General features: G+C 38.6%; 2 long non-coding RNA genes across 2 annotated transcripts in view; one reads left to right on the top strand and one right to left on the bottom strand.

Annotated features, from left to right (window-relative positions):
• Nucleotides 1-24105, bottom strand: part of LOC138843591 (uncharacterized) — a 140963-nt gene that overhangs the window by 98003 nt on the left and 18855 nt on the right. The window lies entirely within an intron of this gene.
• Nucleotides 16233-22811, top strand: LOC127489350 (uncharacterized). The gene is made up of 3 exons (XR_011378532.1): nucleotides 16233-16280; nucleotides 21862-22152; nucleotides 22746-22811. It is a non-coding gene; the product is annotated as an uncharacterized lncRNA (long non-coding RNA).

Genomic DNA, 24105 nt, shown 5'->3' with positions numbered 1-24105 from the left:
CTTTTACAGTAAAGTCAATGTTCTTTGTCATCTCCCTGGTTTATTAATCACCCTTTTATTTTCCTCATATAATTATCTTTTGACCGAGTCAAGTTGGAGATGGTAATTTTTTTGTTGTTAGCAGCAGATCTCAGTATGCAGAAACTGAAGACTGATTTCTGAGCAATATGATTGCATATGACTATTTTTCTGTTCTTAAATAGGAGAATGATGCTCCACAGCTCCAACGACCGACATGCTCGTAAATTATTGACCGAGAATCAACAGTCATGAGATTAGTTAGTCTGGTAGTTTTGCATAAAAACCCAGTCTTCCAGTAACCTAATTTCAGAGTTTCTCAGTGGCATGGCATTCAGTCTAGTATCACAACAGGATTTCCTCTTTTGTTTCGGAACTGCATGGGCAGAAGTTCCCCCAGGCTGTGCCATTCTCAGTCTCAGTATGAACTTGGCTGGGCTTTGGATCTAAGCAAAGTATTCAGTGTCTGTATCACTGGACCTTCCACTGGGAGCAAGGAGGAACATCCGGCCTCCTCCACTGCATCTTTAGGGTCCTAAGAGAAAGCACAAAACAAGCCACCATGCGTGCGCCACACTGTCAGGGAAATTCTAATGAGTGTGGGCTTGGCAGCTTTGTTCTCTAGGAAGGATTCTGTCAGTAGAGAGCCACCTACATGGGCATAAAAATGGAAAACAGCAGCAGTGTGTGCATTCCATTAGCTGGAGCCCTGGAATGTTCAGTGGTTTTCTTAAAACTACTTTCTCATAAATCCCCATGAAGCACTTTGTTCTACTTCCAGTAAAATACATTTAAATTTCAAATTAAAGTAGTTTCATGTGCAAAAATAAAGCATTTGATTGTATTTTAAGGATGAGAGGAGATTTTTTTTTTATTACAAAAATTTCCCTGGGATACGTCAGACCTTGCTGTTTGTTGTACAGGATGTCAGAAATCACAAGGGGGCACTCTTTTACTAAATAGACCAAGAAAAAGGGCAATGATTTCAGCACACAATTTTTAATTAGTTTGTTCATGCTATAGTAGTCCTACTGATATACATACGATATTGTTTTTAATACTAAATTTAGACTATGCTAAGCACATTCTATCCATAAAAAATCACTAACTTAATTATAGCAGAAAAAGTTTGGGGATTGAATGCATTTTAAATTTACAGTACAAAAATTATTTTTTTTGAGAATAAGTAAATATTTTGTCTGAGAGCAAAAATTGTAGAATGTTTCATTTCACTGGGCTTTTAGACATAGATATGTTTTGAAATAACTTTTTCTGCTTACACTAAGAAATACAAGGGTGAGGCTACCATTTGTAAACACTTCTTTTGTCAGCAAACATTTTCTCTTTCCATGGATTTTATATAATTTAGGCAGTTGAGTGGAAATCCAAAATATATCACATTAGAATTAAAATTTACTCTTAGCCCTGTTGTATGCTAATCCTCTTTTGAGTGTTTCAGGGATGCTGATGATTTTTGAGGATGAACCAGGTACATTATTCACTTTTATGATCAAGCTAGAAGTATAAACAGGTCTAAGGAGTGAAGATAGGATAAATGACCCACACGAGTACAAAATTCAAGTCATACCAATGAGGGGTGGCTTTCAGCATGTCATTCAAGTAACTAACCATTGAAATAGTTGATAGAACATAAAATACGAATGTATGCAGTTATAAAATGTCAAGTTAGTAGGTGACATATGATTCTAACGTTGCAATGACTTGATGTTTAAATTTAAAAATAAAATATAAGCGTGGTTTATATTAAGACATATTTAGAAAATTTGCTGAATCTAGACAAATATCACTATAGAGTTCCCTAAGTTTTGTAAACAAACACGTTTAACCAGCACCAGACACAACAGCCCCCAATATGAGTTCTCACACAGGTTTTTCATGGTTTCTTCTCATTATTGTAAATTTTTACCTTTTAGAATTGATGCTACCTATAATATATACTGGATGTAGTTCTAGGTATAAATTTTATATTATATAGATTTTTAAATGATCTATACAGTTTTAAAGATTTTACTGTTAACTATTACATCAAATACTTATTTTGACATTAGGCTTAATCATCAAATTTCAACAATATTTGGTGAGTTCTGATTCACAGAGGCCCACGATCAGTTTTATTCACATGCTTTGATTTGGAACTTAGGCTCTCTCACTCAATTCCCAATGATTTTTTTTTCTCCCAATATGTCATAGCCACGAGAACATATATTTTCTATGTAGGTAATCATATATGTATATGTAGGTAATCAAAGCTCTCAAGCTTTAACATGATCTTAAAAAAAAAATTTTTTTTTTTTTGACAGGCAGAGTGGACAGTGAGAGAGAGAGACAGAGAGAAAGGTTCACCCTCCAATGGCTGCCGCGGCCGGCACACTGCGGCCGGCGCACCGCACTGATCCAATGGCAGGAGCCAGGTGCTTTTCCTGGTCTCCCATGGGGCGCAGGGCCCAAGCACCTGGGCCATCCTCCACTGCACTCCCTGGCCACAGCAGAGAGCTGGCCTGGAAGAGGGGCAACTGGGACAGAATCTGGCGCCCCGACTGGGACTAGAACCCGGTGTGCCGGCGCCGAAGGCGGAGGATTAGCCTAGTGAGCCGCGGCGCCGGCGATCTTAAAATTTAAAATAGGAAGTACTTCAAAAAGCTATATTTGTCATTATTTACTTCTAGTAAAATAAAGATTGACTTCAACTGCATAGATTTTTTTTAAAGAAAACTGTTTCTGCAGAAAAAAAATTGCAAGTTATCTGTAAACACATTTGACTCAAAAAATCTATGGGATACATCTTTGTCATAGTTGAAATATAACTGGATAGGAAGAGTAAGTCCTAGAGCTCATAGAATGGTGGCTACAGTTCACAACAATTTACTCATGAGTTTAAAAAAAAAAAAAAGAAGAGAAGGGTTCAAAATTCCCATCTCAGAGAAACGATCACTCGTGTAAGGAAACGGAAATATCCCAAATATCCTGATTCCAACAGTACACATTGGTTGAATTATCGCACTGTACCTCATAAAAAGTATATTTATTTTATTTTTTAAAGATTTATTTATTTATTTGAAAGTCAGAGTTACACAGAGAGAGAAGGAGAGGCAGAGGCAGAGAGAGAGAGAGAAAGAGAGAGAGAGAAAAAGAAAGGTCTTCCGTCTGCTGGTTCATTCCCCAGTTGGCCATAACGGCCGGAGCTACACCGATCCCAAGCAGGAGCCAGGAGCTTCTTCCGAGTCTCCCACATGAGTGCAGGGGCCCAAGGGCTTGGGCCATTGTCTACTGCTTTCCCAGGCCACAGCAGAGAGCTGGATCGGAAGTGGAGCAGCCGGGACTCAAACTAGTGCCCATATGGGAAGCCGGCACTGCAGGTAGCAACTTTACCTGCTACACCACAGCACTGGCCCAAAAAGTATATTTAAAAGAAGCATTTTGCTATTAAAATTCAATAAAATTGGGGGGTTTTGAAAAGAGAATGATAATAACACTAAACAATGGAAAAAATGAAATAGATGTGACTGGAGAACTATCTACATGCTAAAGGCATTAGGAAGAGATAAAGTATTGGTTTTCAATATAATCTATTGAGTTGTATCTGCCATTCTGAGTAGTCAATATCTGCCAGAAATGACAAAGGACGTTGAGAAGGGACACTGGATGTGACTATCAAAATCTGAGCCCAATGCACCTTCTTTCTTTGCTTCCCCCTTCCTTTCTCCCCTTTTCCATTCTTCCTGCCTCCTTTGATTCCTCCTTCATATAGGTCTCTTCTCTTCCAAGCCATCCTTGCTCTTCCTTCTCTCTTGTTTTTGTTAGAGGATGATTGTCTCATAATCATTTCACAATACCATTATCTAGGAGAGTATATTTTAGACATTCTGGTGGGAAAATTCCTGTGTTTCTATCTCTTCGGCTTGTTTTTTCCTAATGTTTCACTAATAAATTAGTGATGGAAGGAGTTACAATAGATTTTCATGCCAGTGACTTCATCAGCCAGCTGAACGCTTGCTTTTCTGACACTTGTGCAACTAGGCAACTCATCGCCTTTCTTAAAATCAAAGAGCTTTGTTATTGCTTCTTCTCTTTCATTGAGCGATATACTCATAAAAATAGCAATTGCACAAACTCCGAATGAAAAAAGCTATCACAGTGCCATCATCCTTGTATTTAATATATGGTTTTGGTGGTTCTTATGCTAATTTTGATAAATTTGAAATCACATGATATATATATGATCTTGCTGTTGCTATTGTTTACATGTGATTTCTTTTTATCTTTCTACATATAAAGTCCCATTATCTGTTCAATCTATTCCATTGACTAGTTATCTGGTATTGTAATAATTCCGCTTTGTTGGTTATCATTGTGCAGTAACAAAATATCTCGCCATTTCATCTGAAGCACAGGTTACCACTCACATTGTCAATTGTTTACATTTATTCCACCTAGTTTCAGTTCTAGGTGATGCCATAATCTTTTAATTAAGCATTTTATAATTGCTCTTTTTCATTTTCTTTTATGATAGATTCCTACAAATGAAATTACTATCACAAACAGGAGTAAAAATTTAAGTTTCCTGGTAGTAAATGCCAGTACTTTTCCCATGGTTGTGCTGCTTTCTTTTCCTGCTGGTTATAAGTGAAATAACCCACTTTACCTGCTCCTCTGTAAAGCTGTCAAGCCCAATCCTATGCTAATTTATCACAAGGAACATGTATCAGTCTGCTTTTCATTACTTTAACTAAAATACCTGAGAGGAGCTCCTCTGGAAAATAACTTTCTTTCTGTTTACAGTTTGGAAATCACAGTTCAGGACTGGGCAGCTCCATAGTCTATTTTCTGAGGAGGCTGGTCACAGTGGGTACAGAGGACAAATCACATGGTGAGGAGGGAGGAGAGAGAAAACCTAGGCCAAACTTGAACACACAATCAAACCACCGTCTCAGGTCACATGCCCAAAGAACCAAAACCTCCCATTGGCCCCACCTCTCAGAATCCATCATTGGAACAAGTCTCCACCCTTAATCCATCAACCACAGCATTGAGATTCAGAGTTTAAATAGCTTCATGGGTTTGGGAAAAACAAATCCTATTCAATCCATATCAGAACATAAATTCCAAAATGTTCTCAAGGCTTCACTTGGCAGTGTTTCCCACACAATGTCAAATGGCACCAAGGGAGCCATCCTTTTTAAAATTAAATTTGACTATAGAAAAAAATCCCTATTCTAGTTAACCAAGAAGCTCTTGCTGATGAACAAAGGAGTCTAATTTTATATATACTTTTTTAATAGATTTTTTTGAAAGGCAGAGTTACCAGGGATGGGGGGTGATATTAATTCTCCATCTGCTGGTTCACTCCCCAAATGGCTGTGATGACTGGCTGGGCCACACTGAAGCCAGGAGCCAGGAGGTTTTTCCAGGTCTCCTATGGGGTTGCAGGGGCCAACCACTTGGGCCATCCTGGGCCATCTTCCACTGTTCTCCCAGGCACATTAGCAGGGAGCTGGATCAGAAGTGGCGCAGCTGAGACTCGAACTGGGGTCCATAGGGGATGCTGGCACCACAGGAGGCAGCTTTACCCACTAGGCCACTACACAGGCTCCTACCCATACTTGTACAGCTACTTTCTGACCATCCTCATAAATTACATGTACTTGGCAAGATTTTCTTTTGATCACATTAATATGTCACGTATTTAATGTCATCATAGGATGATTACAATCACCATTTTCTCCTTAATGTTCCATCTACATATACAAATTAGAAAGGGCTCAGTTGGTGAGCTCTCTACATTAAGATTCTCCAAATATGCTACGTACCATCCTCCAGACACTTTGGGCCTCCATAGTGTCCTATTCAGGTTGACTGTATTGCACACTAACTGGAGTTCCAAAATCACTGATGTCTCAAATGAGACATATATAAAATGCCATTAAAAGGCTAATTGATAGGGGCCGGCACTGTGGTGTAGGAAATTAAGCTGCCGCCTGCAGTGCCGGCATCCCATATGGGTGCCGGTTTGAGACCCGGCTGCTCCATTTCCCATCCAACTCTCTGCTATGGCCTGGGAAAGCAGTAGAAGATGGCCCTGCACCCACATGGGAGACCCGGAAGAAACTCCTGGCTTCGGATCGGTGCAGCTCTGGCCGTTGCGGCCAATTGGAGAGTGAACCAGCAGATGGAAGACACCTCTCTCTCTCTCTCTCTCTGCCTCTCCTTCTCTGTATAACTTTATTCTTCAAATAAATAAATCTTTAAAAAAAAAAAGACTAATTGGTGGTTTCCATCTCTTTCATCATGCATCATCATGGTTTTAAAAACTTATTGAAAATATATATATTCAGTTCTGCCAATAAGAGCCAAACAACAGTAGCACCAATTACACACAGTGAGTGAAGAATCTCCCTACCCCCGAGCAGTTTAGATTCCAGGAAGTGAAGACACAGACACGCGATTAATAAGCATCAGGATCATTTCCTACATAATGAGCAACTGGAGCACAAAGAAGGCATAATAAGAATGCCTGGAGGAACCTGGGGACTTCCCAGTCGAGTGGAGATTTGGAAGTAAAGAAATGTTATGGCAATGTCAAGGGAGAGGGAATACTTCCACTGCAGTATGCAAAACTTTCATTTATACTGTGAAAGCCCAAGGGAGACTGGAGGTGGAAATGAAGGTCACTGAACTGTGAGATGTCAGGGATGAAGACCTAACGTTCTTTTTGACCTCCAACTGACAGTGCCAACATAAAAGCCATGTTTCACTGCATGGAGCATTGCATGAAGAGTGGCAGAGACGAGACAACGGCATGAAATGGAGGCCACACATTCATCTATAGATCTAGCAGGTGGGCAAATGTTAAAGGACGGAGTTTTTGCCATTGATAATTCACATTATTTGCCACCCAATTATACTCCAAATTGTGGAAATAGAGCAGAGAACAGGAGAGAATCCATGCCTTGAAGTTACTGGCTTTATACAGGAGGGGGGAGTATGTGCAATATTGCCATTTACAACATAAATGAAATATTCATTGAAATGAATAAATTCAATGAAGAAGCTAAGCCATGTTCTAATGACACCCAACTACTGGGCAGAGGGGCTGAAGCGATATTTCAATTGAGAATTAAATGTTGGAAGGAAGGCAGCCATGAAAAATTCTGATGCAAGAGGGTCCTAAGAAAGACAAGTAGCTACAAAGGCCTAGAGACTGTTAGGAGCTCACACGTTGAAGAGCCAGAAATCAGGCTAATATGTAGTAAATGAAGCAGAGATAGGAGACCACAGAGGGGAGGGAATTTGCCAGGCACACCACAGAGGTCCATGAAGGAAGCAATGAGGAATCCAATATCCAATTGGCATGCTCGTTGCAACGTTAAGAGTGTTAAGTAAGGAAGCAGCCTAACCCATCCTTAAGAGAATCGCTGTGCCCACTCGGAGCTGTTTAAGGAAGGAGGAGAATGTGGCAATAAAGGGAACCAGTGAGTATTAAACCTGCTACTTTCTAATGTCGCTGCATGTGGAAAAAAATTTGCTTTTCTTTTTTTACTTTTATTTTCTTTAGTACATGAAGGAACTCCAAAAATTTGTGGAAAATGAAATTAAAATGTTTATTTTGGTACAAAAATGTTTAAAGCCATGCATAGTTTTTCCATAATATGTATTTTCTATGAAATTTTAAAGACCTCTGTTATTAAATGTTGTGAATTTGTATAAACTAAGTTTCATAAGCCTCAGTTTCCTAAGCTATAAAATGGATTGATAAAAACAACCACCTTCCTCCCCACAGTTTATGGCTGAGACTCAATTGTGTCATCTCTGTGGCAATTTGAATAGGCTGTGAGGCATTTGAATCATCCTCTCGTGGTCTGTTCTGGTGAACTGTCTCTGGCAAGAACATCTGCTTCTTCAGGATGCATTCTGACTGTGAAGAGGCTAGGACAGAGCCAACGTGTTGGCCGGCGCTGTGGCTCACTAGGCTAATCCTCCACCTTGCAGCGCCAGCACACTGGGTTCTAGTCCCTGTCAGGGCGCCGGCTTCTGTCCCGGTTGCCCCTCTTCCAAGCCAGCTCTCTGCTGTGGCCCGGGAGTGCAGTGGAGGATATCCCAAGTGTTGGGCCCTGCACCCATGGGAGACCAGGAGAAGCACCTGGCACCTGACTTCGGATCAGTGTGGTGCTCCAGCCGCAGCGGCCATTGTGGGGTTGTGGGGTGAACCAATGGCAAAGGAGGACATTTCTCTGTGTCTCTCTCTCTCACTGTCCACTCTGCCTGCAAAAAAAAAAAAAAAAAAAAAGCCAATGTGTAACAGTGCGCACTGCAAAGTTCACCAAAACCACATACATTTCAGGGAAATATGACTGAATGGGATTGGTTTTATTATTTAGTGACTTATCCAAATCCCCACAGCTATTTGGTAGCAGATCTGACAAATACATGCCCTTCTTTCAATATTCAGGGATCAAATATTAGCCAGAAGAAGAATTTAAAAGGAAAAGATTAAGCACTGATGCTTTATGCTCAATAAAGTCAAGAAATAGTGCAGGTTATTTATTTATTTATTTATTTAACTTTTGGGGTAGCAGTTACCTTGATTAGTTCCAAAAAGACTCAGAGTGACTAAGGCTCAAATTGCAGACAGATTTGAGGGAAAATGAAGGCTTCTGAATGTTCCCAGGAATGTGGTGTCAATGCGGCCTCTAACAAACTTTACTTTTAATTCACATAATGCTCTAAGTTACAGAGCCACAATTGGTTGATCTCCATTTCATTTTTGATGTCTTCTAAGTACAGTCTCCTTTCTACTTACTCATGGGTACAAAGAACAATTTATCATTTAAAAGACATTATGATGTTTTATTCACTTAGCATCTTCTATTTGTCTTGGCAATATGAATAAATTTGAATATCCCAGCTTGGAATTTAGTTGACTTCTTCAACTGTACATGTGAAATCAGTTCTAAACTTAACAGATTGTTCCATTTCATTTCTGATCAGAATTGTTGAAACTCTAGATTCAAATAGCTATGAATATTTTTTAGAATGTGCACAAAAATTCAAGACTAAATCTACAGATAGACTATATATATTGCAGGGGGTAAGTATCTTGTTTTGAAATAAACTGATTTGAAACTAATATTTATTTTTATGTAGAAATTACTTACTGAATTGCTTAGTGTTAGGCACTCTTTTTAGCACTTGGAAGGTATCAATGAGGAAAAAAATCTTGAAAAGTATATATTTAAGCTTCTAATTGTAGGGCACAAGCAATGGTCAATAGCAATAATGTCTCATAATATATTATTTTAGAGAAAAATCAGTGCTATGGCGGAATGAGAACAGGAAGGATTTGTACACCTGCTTCACTGGTTCTTTTCTCTCTGATGACCCACTTTTACAGAATTGGCATCCTGAACATCAAACGCTGCATTTATAGTCTCCTGTGGGTGCTCATCCCAGAATGGCAGGAATATCTCAGCGTTCTATCCTAATTCCTGGAGGACAGACTCCGAGAGCTCCAGCTCCTGGTAAACTTGGGACTGCAGCCCAAAGCTGCCTGAGAAACCTTCAGGTAGAGGTCCCACCCCCACGTAAAGGAAAGTTCTGACACGGTTTGAGGCTGAGATGGAGACCGTGCACTGGAATGTACAGTCTTGCTCACAACGGGGACAGCCCCTGCCAGACCCCTGCCGTGGCATGGGTTTGGGGCAGGTGGGCCACTCTGAAGAGAGAGTTTTACACAGAGCGCTTTCTTTCGCAGAGCAAAGCCTTCTCCAGGTATTTTTCTTCAGTTTCCCAGAATCATCAAGCATGACTAATGCATGTTAGTGGCACACAATGGCACCCATTGTTCAAGAGGAAGATCACTCCGGTAAGGAAGCTGTGCAGAGGCCGGCGCTGTGGCATAGTGGGTGAAGCCACCAGCTGAAGAGTCAGCATCCCATGTGGGCTCCAGTTTGAGTCCCAGCTGCTCCACTTCAGATCCAACTCTCTGCTATGGCCTGGGAAAGCAGTAGAGGATGGCCCAAGTCCTTGGGCCCCTGTGCCTGAATGGGAGACCCAGAAGAAGCTCCTGGCTCCTGGTTTCAGATCAGCCCAGCTCTGGCTTGTGTGGCCATTTGGGGAGTGAGCCAGAGGATGGAAGACCACTCTCTCTATACCACTGCCTCTCTGTAACCCCTGTCTTTCAAACAAATAAATAACTTTTTTTTTTCTTTTTGGCATGCAGAGTTAGAGAGAAAGGTCTTCCTTCCTGTTGGTTCACCCCTGCAAATGGTTGCTACAGCCGGCGTGCTACCAGGAGCGAAGCCAGGAGCCAGGTGCTTCCTCCTGGTCTCCCATGCGGGTGCAGGGCCCAAGCACTCGGGCCATCCTCCACTGCCTTCCGCCTTCCCGGGCCACAGCAGAGAGCTGGACTGGAAGAGAAGCAACCGGGACAGAATCTGGCAACCCAACCGGTACTAGAACCTGGGGTGCCGAAGCCACAGGCAGAGGATTAGCCACGTGAGCCGCCGTGCCAGCCATAAATAACTCTTTAAAAAAAAAAAAAAAAGAAACTGCGCAAAGAGGGTGACGGGATCCAAGGAACCCCTCCTGGATCAACTACCAGGTTTCTTGGCACTGTCAGTATTTTCATTAGCTTATTTGTATTTTGTTCTTTATCCATTAACACAAGGATAAAAATTGAATTTCTGACACTTTTTATTAGGAAAATGAGCTTGGTTAATATTACCAAGAAACATCGGGAAAATTGTTAACTATTATAAATATCATGAAATCAATGTTTGTATGAATATCCTATTGAATATATATAATATATAAAAAACCTAAGATCTTTTAAAAATATATGTATTTATTTATTTGAAAGTCAGAGTTACAGAGAGAGAGGTAGAGACAGAGAGAAAGAGAGAGAGAGAAAGAGAGAAAGAGAGAGAGAGATTCTCTATCTGTGATTCACTCTGCAGATGACCTCAAGGGCCAGCACTGGGCCATGTCCAAACCAGGAGCCTGAAGCTTTATCCTGATCTCCCACATGGGTGCAGAGGCCTAAGCAGTTTGGTCATTTTCCCCTGCTTTCCCAAGCCATTAGCAGGGAATAGATTCCCAGGTTAGCAGCGAGCTGGATAGAAAGCAGAGCAGCCCCAGCTCAACCTGGCATCCATATGGGATGCCAGCTTCTTGGGCGAAGTTTTACCAGCTATGCCACAATGCCAGTCCCACAGCCTAAGATCTTAAAGACAAAATATAACACATTATTTCCTTCCTCTTACTCAGGGTGGCCCAATTAAAGTATCTCATCATGTTTCCATTTATAATGTCCACTTTAAGTGAGCCAATGTCTGTTTTGAACTAAATTTATGGCAAACACATACACTTGTGAAAATTTAGAAAATGTTAGAGAATGGACTTTCTTTTCACATTGAAAATAGAGCAAAAACTCAGAAATCATTCACATAAGGAGAAATGTTTGCTTTCTATTCTTGGTGAAGCACAGAATACACTTCCCATAATGAAGATTAAAGAAGATAAGTGTGTTACTCGACTATGAAATACATGGGTTTTTAAATATTTATTTGTTTATTTGAGAGGTGGACACAGAGAGAGAGAGAGAGAGAGAGAGAGAGAGAGAGAGTGTGTGTGTGTTCCCATCCACTGGTTTACTCTCAGATGCCTACAATGGCCCCTGCCTGGGATAGGAGCTAAGAGCCAGGAACTCAACCCAAGTTTCCCACATGTGGCAGAGCCTCCCACACTGGCAGGAAGCTGACATAAGGAGCAGAGTCTGGAATCAAACACAGAGACCCTGATATGAAATGCAGGCCTCTTAACTCCTATGCCTGATGCCTGCCCCTAATAAATCGTTTTTGGCTGACAGTTGCTATTCTGGAGCTTAAGCTGCAGTGATAAATCATTCATAACCTTTGGTCTTGGGGACATAGCAGTCATTTGGTAAAGATATTAATATAAAAGTAATTAAACTGTACAGGCTAAAATAGAATCATAGGCACAGGGTACAACACATCCCAGGGGCACAGAGGTATGCTGTCTAGCATTACACGGGGGAGGGGGGCTGGAGGAAGGTTCCAGAGAAAGGGGGTAATTGAGCTGATCAGATAGCTGTTGTTCTCCCAGAAGGAAAAAAAGGAAGGGTCTTTAACGGGAAAGGATTAGCACAAAGCCCAGAGAACGGAGAGGGCAGTGAGCATTCGGGAAAACATTCACCCATGGATGGGGACAGACCCACAGTGGGAGTGAGGACAAGAAGGAGGACACTAGGCGTGTGGACGTGGCACAGTCTTCCTGGAGCTCGGAGAGGCCATGGGACACTGAGCAGTAGGAATCTTCTGCAAAGCAGCAGGCGCTACCAAGTCGCTGGAGGTGTTGAAACAGGAGCTGGTGTGAACTGATTTCATTTTTAATTTATCATTCTGACAACCACAATGAGATACCATTAAACACCCACTAGATGTCAAAAACAGAAAGGGCTAATGACGAGAAAAGGTGGCAAGGATAGGAGAGCAACCGGTACAGACGCAGCTTGTGGGAGCCTGAAATGCTCAATTGCTTTAGAAGAGTGCTCAGCAGCTCCTTAAAATGTTAAATAAATAAACCTACCTATGACCCATTAATTATATTCCTAGATATTTACTCAAGAGAGGTGTAAATACATATTTTTTTAAAAAGAATTACACGGTGTTCACAGCAACATAACTCATAATAAGAGAAACTAGATATAATTGGAATGTTCACGAATGGCAGAGTGGATACGTAAATTGAGATATTTGCACACAGTGGAATATTATTTGGTAATAAAATTAGTAGCCTATTATTAAATATAACAACATGCATGAATCTGAAAAACATTGTGCTGACCCAATAAAGGCAGGTAGGGAAGAGTAGCCACTGTACAAATTCATCCAGGTGAAGGTCAAGAAAAGAAAGCTAACCTATAATTATGTAAACCATAGAAATGGATCGGCATGAGGAATGAGGATGGACTGGAAATGAGGTTCGGAGAATTTTTTGAAAAGTTAGAAACTCTCATTCTTAGTCGTGCCTACATGGAGTACGTATTTATCATAAAATTCATTGGTATTTAATGATTCTGTGAATTTCATTAAATGCTGTTACTTGAAGTAAATATTACTTTATATTTTCAAAAATTACAACTTACATCTGGAGGTGAACTAAGAAAAGAAGAAACTGTCAGTAATAATCCTACTAAAGAGAAGGAGGCTTTATTACAGGCAAAATGTAAGAGTTTAAATGAAGATGGCGGCAGTGATAATGTGATAATGAATGTCATTAAAATTTCAGAAGAGATGATGGTGTTCATAATAAAGTGATGACAAAGATGGAGATAAAAGAAGAAAGGGAATGATGGCAGTATTTTGATGTCATTGATAAAAATCACATTGAAAGAGAGAAGTCCAAAAACAGGCAATGATATTGAAGGAGAAGAACAAAGTCAGAGGACTGACTTTAAGGTTTACTGTAAGGATACAGTTGTAATTATAGCATGGGGTGAGTGAACAAATAAGAAATAAACGAGTGGAAAAGAATGGACAACTCAGAAATACACACATGAAAACAGTCAACTCATTTTTGGCCAAAGAGCAAAGGAATAGAGTGGAGGAAGCATAATATTTTCAATAAATTTGCTGCAACAACTGGAAATCTACATGTGAAAAAGTGAGTCTAGATACAGACCTTATAGCTTCCACAAAAATGGATCATAGATTAAAACATGAAATGTAAAATGCATTAATTTCTTCAGGATAATATGGGAAAAATTTATGCAATCTTGGGTTTGGCAATGACTATGTAGATACAATACCGCAAGCATGACCCATGAGAAAAGAATCCATAAGTTGAAATTCATTAGTTTTGCTCTGCATAAAGACACAATTGAGAGAAAGAAAAGACAAACTAGCTACTGGAAGAAAATAATTGCAAAATATATATCTGATTAAAAAAAACTACTGTACAAAATACACAGAGTTCTTAACACCTAATAATAAAAAAGCAAAAAATGCAATTTTAAAAATATAAAGATATGAACAGACAACTCCCAAGATATATATATATATATATATATATATTGCACATAAGCATGTGAAAAGATGTTTAATGTGCTATTTCATTAGGGAATTACAAATTAAAAAACAAAATACCACCGCACACCTGTTAGAATTACAAAACTAGAAAACAAAGACATCACCCAGTGCTATTAAGGATGTGGAGCAATAGTGACTCTCATTCATTGTTGGTGGGAATGTCAAATGGTTACAGTATGATGATTTCTTACAAAATAAATATAGTATACTATCCAGCAATCACTGCCATGGTATTACCAAAGTGGGCACCCAAAAACCTGCACACACATGTTTGTAGACGTGTTATACATAATTACAAAAACCTGAAACCAGCCAAAAAAGGCATTGAATAGGTGAATGGAAAAACAAACTATGGAACATGCAAATGACAGAGTCTTACTGTGCAGTAAAGAGAAATGAACCATCTACAAAAAAGACATGGATGAGATATTTATATACGTGTGTGTGTGTGTGTATATATATATATAGTAAGATTCTCTCTCCCTCCAAATGAAAGAAACGACGTAAAAAGTCTACAGACTGTATGATTCCAACTATATGACATTCTGAAAAGGCAAAACTATGAAGACGGCAAAAAGATCAGTGATTGCTAGGGATTAATAGGAAGAGCACAGAACATTTTGGGGGTGTGAAATTCTCTCATAATTCTGTAATGGTGTATGTGTGCTGCTGTATACTTGTCCAGTCCATAAAAGGTACAACATAAAGAATTCTAATGTAAACCACAGACCCCAGTCAGTAGTATATCAATATTGTCTCATCAATTTTAACAAATGTAGTACATGAAGGCAAGATGTTAGTTGTAGGGGAAATCAGGGAAAGTTGAGAGGGAATATATAACTTTCTGCTCAACTTTTCTGTAAATGTAAAACTCCTAAAAAATGAAGTCATTAATTTCAGAGAAAAAGTTTCAAGTATAACATAATGATCTTAGTGTGACATAAGTTGTGTAGGTACATGTGTTTTGCTCGGAGGAAATATAGGATTGGTAGATATGTCTAAGAAACACAAGAAATGGATGTACCTGTAGAAGAAGAAAAATAGCAGTCTTTGTCAGGAGTCTAAGAAGCATCAGCAGTTAGGAACAGGTGGAGGAGCCAGCAAAGAAGCAAGGGGTGGGGATGAAGTTTAGTGGAAGTCAAGAAGAAACAGAACAGGTTGCTTTATAAAGCAACTTTCAATTCTGTTCTGTTCAAATGCTGCATAAATATAAATTAGTTTGTGACTATTGGGAAACAATGTGAAACGCAGGCTATTTTTAGGAAAGCAGAAAGGATGTAAGCCAATTTTTAATTAGTTGAATAAAGCAAAGTGGTTTGAGAAATAAAATTGCCAGTGCGGGATCATAATTGGAAATTATGATTAAGAGGCAGAGGAAGGCCAATCACTCTTCTGTTGACTCATTCTGAAAATTGCAAAGCAACTTTTGCTTTGCAGGATCTAAAAGAGGGGATTCAGATTTTGAGATGAGCTTTGTTGTTTTTGTTGCTTTTGTTGACATATCATATATCTAGCTGATGATATTCTGGGGAATGTTGAGATGGCCAATATAATACTCCCCTTGCAGTGGGGATTTATCAGAAAGCAAACAGCGACAAAGGATATGCCCTTTAAGAGGTAAGTAAGATGACCTGCTTACAATGTTAAAGCAGAATGCTCTAGGAAGCTAATCATATTCTCACAGAATTCCTGTTGATTGCTTTTTTTTTTAAGATTTTATTTATGTATTTGACAGGGTAGAATTACAGACCATGAGAGAGAGAGAGACAGAGAGAAAGGTCTTTCTTTCTTTGGTTCACTCCCCAAATGGCCACAATGGCCAGAGCTGCGCCCATCCGAAGCCAGAGCCAGGTGCTTCTTCCTGGTATCCCATGCAGGTGCAGGGGCCCAAGGACTTGGGCAGTCTTTTACTGCTTTCCCAGGACACAGCAGAGAGCTGGACTGGAAGAGGAGCGGCCGGGACTTGAACCGGAGTCCATTTGGGATGCCGGTGCTGCAGGCGGAGGATTAACCTACTGTGCCATGGTGCCGGCCCCCCTGTTGACTTCTAATCTATGCTTTGTTATTATTACATCATAAATTGAATTCTGAAGACTACAGATTTTGGATTGAGATGATGGATTGGTTACCACAAAGGTATGTCTCTTCTTAAGAGTTGATTTCCTAAGATATTGAGCTTGAGAATAATTCCTATCAACACTTAGATAATTTGAATGGTGAATCATATCGGTTTTTGACTGGTGTATTTATGTCACTCTCAAAAAGTTTTATAAAAATAAGGAACAATCATATCATTACAGGGATGATTTAATGAATGAATGAGACAGAATCTCTTAGAAACATTTAGAACAAGTAGAATTTTGAAGTATTTATTTTCTGATATGATTTTGGTGATTATAAGGTAGTTTTTGACACTGGGCTTACATTCCCAAACAATTTTTATTATTTATTTTTAAAAGTGGTAATTTATGTTCATCAAAGTGGTTATTTTATTCACTTTCTTATCTAAAAATATTTAAATGTTGAAACATATGAGGTATCATAACAAATATAAGTCCTCCAGTATTCATTCCTTTTAGTTGTTCTATAAATAGTGTACTATGTCAAAGGATTACAAGAAGTTTTTGCCCATTTGTATTAATTCTTTGCGTTTTGCAGGTATTAGTTAAAGATTAAACAAACTACATCACATCTCTAGCAGGTAAATGTAAATTCAGGTTATGACACTGCGTGAATTTTCTACTTGAAACAATTAAAGCAGTCCCATAAGAAAACCTTGGGATTTAGCAAATATTCTCTAGCAATGAAGCATTTATCAGATTGCTCTGGTCAATGCAATTAAACAGAAGCTGTGGTTGGCATAAAAATGGATTGCGATAGGATGATTACTCGTAATGGTAGAGAATTCTGAGCTTTTTCAACTTCATCTGAGATAAACAATCATGAAAGAAATAAATGTAGTTAGGTTAATTTAAATTTATAACAATTGATACTCGGTTAAATTGACCGCAGTGTAATACTGTGCAGTCATTTTAAATGATGAGTTAAAGCCTACAATGATATAAAATAGATTAATAGTAGATTGGTAGGGTGAAATACCTAGTTCCAGAGCCTTTTGGAGGAAATATTCGTCTCTATTCTAATGACAGATGATGTCCCTCATGCAGTTTCCTGAGACCCTATGACAGCCTTCCAGGTAGAGGCAGGCATCCTGTAGTCTCTCCTTTTATGCCTACATTTAATTTCAACTCTGATGGAGAAGAATTCTCCACCAATGGGATCTGCTTTTTGATCCTTGGCTGTTTCATATCTCTCCTCAATCTGCACAATTATACAGAAAGAAATGATTGTGAATAATTGGTCTTCAAAGGTCAAAGGTGCTTTACAATAATAGTCACTGCAAATAAAAGTCACAGAATGTTGGATCTACAAGTACCCTTAGAAATGGACTAGTTTCGCCCATTAGTTTAGCAGTGAGAAACACTGAGGAACTAAACTGCTGCCTCATTTTGTATTGCACAGTTAATGACACATTTGGGGACAGAATTCAAAACATGAATAATGTGTAAAGTTGAAGTACAGCTAAAACCGAAAGAACATCAGTGAGAAATTGACAAAGTCACAGTTTCTGTTGTATGACAAATTAATAACTTATAATTGTGTAAATTGATAGAAAAAATGGGTTGTGATTTTTGAATACACTGTGGATTAATTAAATCGAGCTAGTTAACATACCCATCCCCTCATATACTTAGATTTTCCTGCGGTGAGAACATTTGAAATTTACTCTTGAAGCAATTTTGAATTTATAATACTGTTATTAGTTCTATTCACCACATTGTACTATAGTCTCAAAAAATCTTCCCCTTGTCTAAGCCTTGGTTTTTCAGTCACAGTTGGATACAAGAAAGCACACAATGTTTGGGTTAACAAATATTCAAACATGGACATATAGAATACAACTACATACATTTACATATCTAGTAATTAATATTAAGGAAATATGTATTATATTCAAATACATATTGAACACTCACAAAATTTGATCTTATAGTAGGCCATAAAAAATCACCCCCAGTCATAATCTATGTAATATGAACCAAAGCTTTTTAAACAGGGAAACTAAATATAAAAATAAGTTCTCCATTTGCATGTTAAAAAGCAAATATTCAAATAACTCATTAAGTTAATAGAGAACTAATACAGAACTTAACATGACTGAGGGACAGGTAATTGGGGCAGTGGTGAAGACGCTCTGTGGGACACCAGCATCCCGTATCTGAGGGCCTGGGTTTAAGTTCCAGCTTCACCTCCAGTTCCAGCTTCCTGAATGCACACTCAGGGAAGCAGGGGGACAGGGCTCCAGTACGTGGGTCCCTGCTACATGAGAGAGCTGTGTGAGTTCTTCGCTGGGCTTTGGCCCAGCCTAGCTTCAGCTGTTGTGGGTATCTGTGCAGTGAACCAGCATACGGGCAGTCTCTCTATGTCTCTCACTCTTCGCTCTATCTCTTTTACTTTCTCTCTCCCACTTCCTATATTTTAAATGAATAAGAATAACTAAATAAAATATGTGCATATTTATGGAGCACATTGTGATTTTTATATATGTATAAATTAAGAAAAGAGTCATTCAGACTAATTAGCATATCCATTCATTGCATTTTGTGGTGAGAAGGTTAAAAACCTATTTTAGGAATTTTGGAATCTGCATCAGGTTATTATTAGCTGTGGTCACCAGACAGTGCAATAGATCACTAAAACTTCCTCCTCTAGGCTACCCTTTGGTCAGTATCTTCCCTTTTCTCACTCACATTCCCAGCACCAGGAAACCATCAGCCTCCTTTCCACTCTCCGCTTCTAGGTATTTAGCTTTTCTAGATTCTATGTGTAAGTGAAATCATACAGTAATTTTTCAATTCAGATCATATAAACATTTTATCCTTTTTGGTCAAATACTTATTTTCATTCCCTATAGTTGAGATAAACATATTTGTATTATTAACATGGTTCTTTCAAAATATGCAGTTATCTATCTGATCATGGTCAAATTCGGGACATTCTTCTTTTTTTGTTTGTTTTTCTTAATTAGTTTACCTTGTAGTTCTTCATTTTATCTAAGCATATGTTAAAGCTACTTATCAGTTCCTTTCTCTGAAAATTAATATTTTTGGATTTTTCTGAATTGTTTCAGTGGGTTTTTGTTTGTTATTTTTTAAATAATTTTTTCAAGCTAAATCTTCAATGATTATAAACCATATGTTTCACAAAGATATCTATTAAGATCAAGTGCCTCTCTCTCTTTCTCCTTTTTAAATATGTATTGAACAACTGCCCATTCTCTCCTCCCCAGCCCTCTAGAAACCATTAAGAAAGTCTCCACCTCCATGAATGTGACATGATAGATAACTCACATGTAGTGGAGTCAAAGTAATTTATTCTGTTATTGGCTTATTTTGTTTTTCCTAATATCCTCCAGGTTCATGCACCATGTCATGAATGGTCAGATAACTTTTCTGTTCAAAAGCTGAATACCATTCTAATGTATACACACCATATGCATTTTTCAAAATTCACTTATTGTCAATGGACATTTGCTTTTTTCCATATCTTGGCTCTCATGAATAATGCTATCAGGAGCAGAGGAGTCCAGATCTCTCTTTGAGATCCTGATTTCAATTCTTTTGGATGTGTGTCCAGTGAAAATATATTTCAACTTTGAATTTTTTTGAGGTATGTTCCATACCTGATGAATCATTTTGCATCTCTTTTAAGATTTATTTTTTATCTATCTATCTATCTATCTATCTATCTATCTATCTATGTATTTATGTATTTAAAAGGCAGAGTTACAGAGAGAAAGGGAGAGACAGAAATTTTCCATCCACTGGTTCTTACCCCAAAGAGCAACAATGTCCGCAGCTGGGTTTGGCCAAAGCCAAGACCCAGGGACACCATCTGGACCTTCCCTATCGGTGGAAGGGCCTCAAGTACTTTAGTCACAGGTAACTTAGCAGGAAACTGCACTGGAAAGAGAGTAGCCAAGAAATGAATCAGTGCACTGATATGGGATGCCGACATTGCAAGCTGCAGCTTAATCCACCAAGCCACAAGACTGGCTGCCCCTCCACCCCCCACCCATTGTACATCCGCACCAACAATGTATAATGGTAAGGATTCCAATTTCTCCACATCCTTGTTAATACTTACTATTCTTTTTCTTTTATAGTAGCCATAACAGATAGTGAACTATTAATTCATAGATGTTAATAGATGTGAGGTACTATCCCACTTTTTTTTTAATTTGAATTTCTCTGGTAATTAATAGTGTTGCGCACTTTTTCATATAACTGTTGGCCATTTATGTGTTCCAATCTTTCGTCCATTGTTAAAAGGGTTAGTTGTTTGGCTATTGAGTTGTAGGAGAAACTTAATATTTTAGAAATTAACTCTTTATCAGGTATATGATTTGCGAACATTCCAAGTTACCTTTTCATTTTGTTGATTGTTTCGTTTGTTGTACAATTTTGAATATGGGAAAACATAGATAGCCCAGAAATAAGCATACGCATATACAACCAACCGATCTTTGACAAAAGTTCCAAGAATATGCAACAGAGAAAGGACAGTTTCTTCAATAATGGTTTGGGAAAACTGTTAAACATGTTTTTAAAAAAGCAAATTGGGGCCCCAGCATCACACCACGCACAGAAATCAACTCAAGATGGATCAAGGACTTAACTAAGAATTTAAAAGCCTGAAACTATAAAACTCTTAAAGGAAAACATTGGGGAAAACTTCTTGACATTGGTCTTGGAAATGATTTCTTGGATATGACATTAAAAGCACAGGTGATAAAAGCAAAAATTGACAAGTGGGACTACCTCAAACTAAAAAGCTTTAGCACAGTGATAAATCTCTTCCTTTGACATACCTTTTTACTTAGCTCTAAACATTTTGCAGATAGTTTAACAGCTTTGTGGACTTTGTTTGACAATCTAATCTTACTAAGATTCTAGTAATACGGGAACCTCACAGATTTAAAAAGCTGGAAACCTCTAGTCCACAAAATGAAGTAATTACAAACTGCAATGCAGCTTCAGTCTTAGCAAAACTATGAACCATAACTCTATATGTTTATAAACTCTCTGGTAACAGTTCTGTCAATTTTTTTAAAGATTTATTTATTTATATGACAGGTAGAGTTACAGACAGTGAGAGAGAGAGAGACAGAGAGAAAGGTCTTCCTTTGCCATTGGTTCACTCCCCAAATAGCTGCTACAGCTGGCACTGAGCCAATCCGAAGCCAGGAGCCAGGAGCCAGGAGCTTCTTTCTGGTCTCCCATGTGGGTGCAAGGGCCCAAGGACTTGGGCCATCCTCCACTGCACTCCCGGACCACAGCAGAGAGCTGGACTGGAAGAGGAGCAACCGGGACTAGAACCCAGCGCCCATATGGGATGCCGTGCCACAGGCGGAGGATTAACCAAGTGAGCCACAGCGCCAGCCCTCTCTGTCAATTGTAGGGTCAAGCTGTTCTTGGAAGTTGTTGTGGCAGATGGTCTCAAGGTGCTGACCAATACTTGAAATAATAGGTAATAGGATGTAAAAAAAAGCAATAAGTAATCAGAATTTTTAGGTTTCAGAGGAGGGGGATGGACAATAAACTGCTTGGCAGAGGAAAGCAACTTGGAGGATAATAAACAAGCCATTTTCTCCTAGGGAGAAGACAGTACTAGTCATCCTGACTAATGCAACCCTTTAGTCCTCGGGGAAGAAATGGAGTGCTGGAATTCCTGATGGATGCATGCTGTTAAGCAGTAACCACTGTGTTTCCCTTTTGCAACTGGGAATTTGTATATATTCTGTTCCTCATTCATGACTGTAGACTGGATGTATTGAAGGCGGGCACAACGTTTGCTAATTGATAGGCTATGAGCAACTATAAATAAACTTGATGGAAATGATAGTGCATCACCTATAAAATGCAAGTTAAAGTTGATGGAGCAAAAGGTGGGCTCATTTTTGAAGGGTTGTGTATTTTCTAAGCATGGAGAAACACACAGCCAAGTGGATACCCAGGGAATAATGGGTCATCAATCATACATACTGGTCAATATCCATTCTCACTATCTTCCTTCATCAAAAATTATTAAGGACATGGTTAAAATTAAAGGAGCACAATCCTGAGTTCTCCATACAGCTGAATGTGAGCACATGTCTAAATGTTGCCCAGTGACAGCTAACGAGAAATTTGAAGTGCAACTCCTAGGAAGGCGGGGTTTTGTGTTTGTTGTTTTAGAGTGAGAGGGAATGCCTGTCTTTGTTCTTCCCTCATTTCTATTGTTTGTCTATGGTGTCTGCAACTCCAACAGTCATCTTAGATATCACAAGAACCACTTCCTTGGAATGACTGAGAGAGCAGAAGGAAATTCAAGTTTCTGATTTATAGGGACCTCCTTAACAGACATGAGTATATCTGGTATCTATTATGTACTATTAAACCAGTTAGAAAAAGATGCTGTTACATTGATGTATATTGATATATGCTAACATTGATGTATGCTTAGTCAATTGTTTTAACTTTTGTTTTTGAACTGTTTCAGATTCTTGTATTTGACCTCCTTGATTCACCATCGGCCAAGAAATATGAGCTAATACTTGAATATTATTAAAATAGTACTAATTTCCTATATACCGACTTTACTATTTAGTTTACATGCTATTTCAATATTATATGATTTGATAAGATCATGCATATATTTATGGAAATAATTTTGATAATATTAAATATTGCCATCATCTTGATATGTGAACATTTTTAGCTTTATGTAAATTTTAAAAGCAAGCACCCCATTGAATTTAATCTTATTTGATATTCATATTTCATGCTTTCTTCTCTTTGGGTTTACCTAGTCTTAGTTCACATTTTAATTTCAACCTTTTTGAATCTCTTTCTTTTTGAAAGAGTTGATAATTTGGTCTAATTTATTGCTCAAATCTGAAGATATGTTCAAAGATGAGTTGATTCAATTTACAAGTATTTTATATCCAATTTACTTGACATGTTATATAATTTCAGTAATATATTGTTTTATTTTCAAAACTTACTGGATTCTTCATTCCGTTTCTAAGTAATGATATAAAGAAAATCCCATTTTGAATTTTGCAGTCAGCAGGTTCAGTTGTCCTCCTACAGTTCATATGAGACAGTTACAGTCAGGACACGTGTGTCAAGATCCAGACACACCCTGACGCAACTGACGTCACTACTGAGGTAGGAATGAGGGATAGGGGCTTAAAACTATGCGTGACTCTCTCAGTCTTGATGTTATGCAGGGAATGACCGGGAGTAAGGGAGTAAGGGAAGGGGAGAGAGAGAGAGAGAGAAAAAGAGAGAGAGAGGTCTCCCAAATACTGGTTTGCTCCCCTAAATGCCCACAAAAGCCAGAGCTGTGCCAACCCAAATCCGGGAGCCTGGAATTCACTTCAGGTCTTCCACATGGGTGGCAGGGGCCAAGTACTTGAGCATTCACTTGCTGCTTTTGAAAGAAATTAAATAAATAAAATTCTGAAATGTTTACATATGTGATATGTGGGTTCATCTGCCTCTGACCCCACAATTAGGGTCAAGTCTAAATTTTAAAAACCACCACAGAGAAATACAATTATGATGAAATATTTGGAGAGATGTTGATTATGTTCCAAAGCTTCCTCCACTCATAAATATTGAGATTATGTCAGCATATTCACTGTAACTGTGATCACTAATAAAATGACCATGAAAGTCACATGGTCTCTCTGTATCAGAAGCACAAAATCCCAAACCCCTACCATCATAAAGGCCTTCCATCTGAATCTACTAATTGGTTAAGTAATATTCACTTCACCATTTGAATATGTAAAATATTTTACTTTTTCTTCACTTATTATAAATTCTTAAGTAACTTGTATGTGTTGTTCTGG

The sequence above is a fragment of the Oryctolagus cuniculus genome, chromosome 8 (assembly GCF_964237555.1).
Source record: "Oryctolagus cuniculus chromosome 8, mOryCun1.1, whole genome shotgun sequence".
Taxonomy (NCBI): Eukaryota; Metazoa; Chordata; class Mammalia; order Lagomorpha; family Leporidae; genus Oryctolagus; species Oryctolagus cuniculus.
Note: the sequence above shows the minus strand (reverse complement) of the source record. Positions and strands in the feature narration are given on the sequence as shown.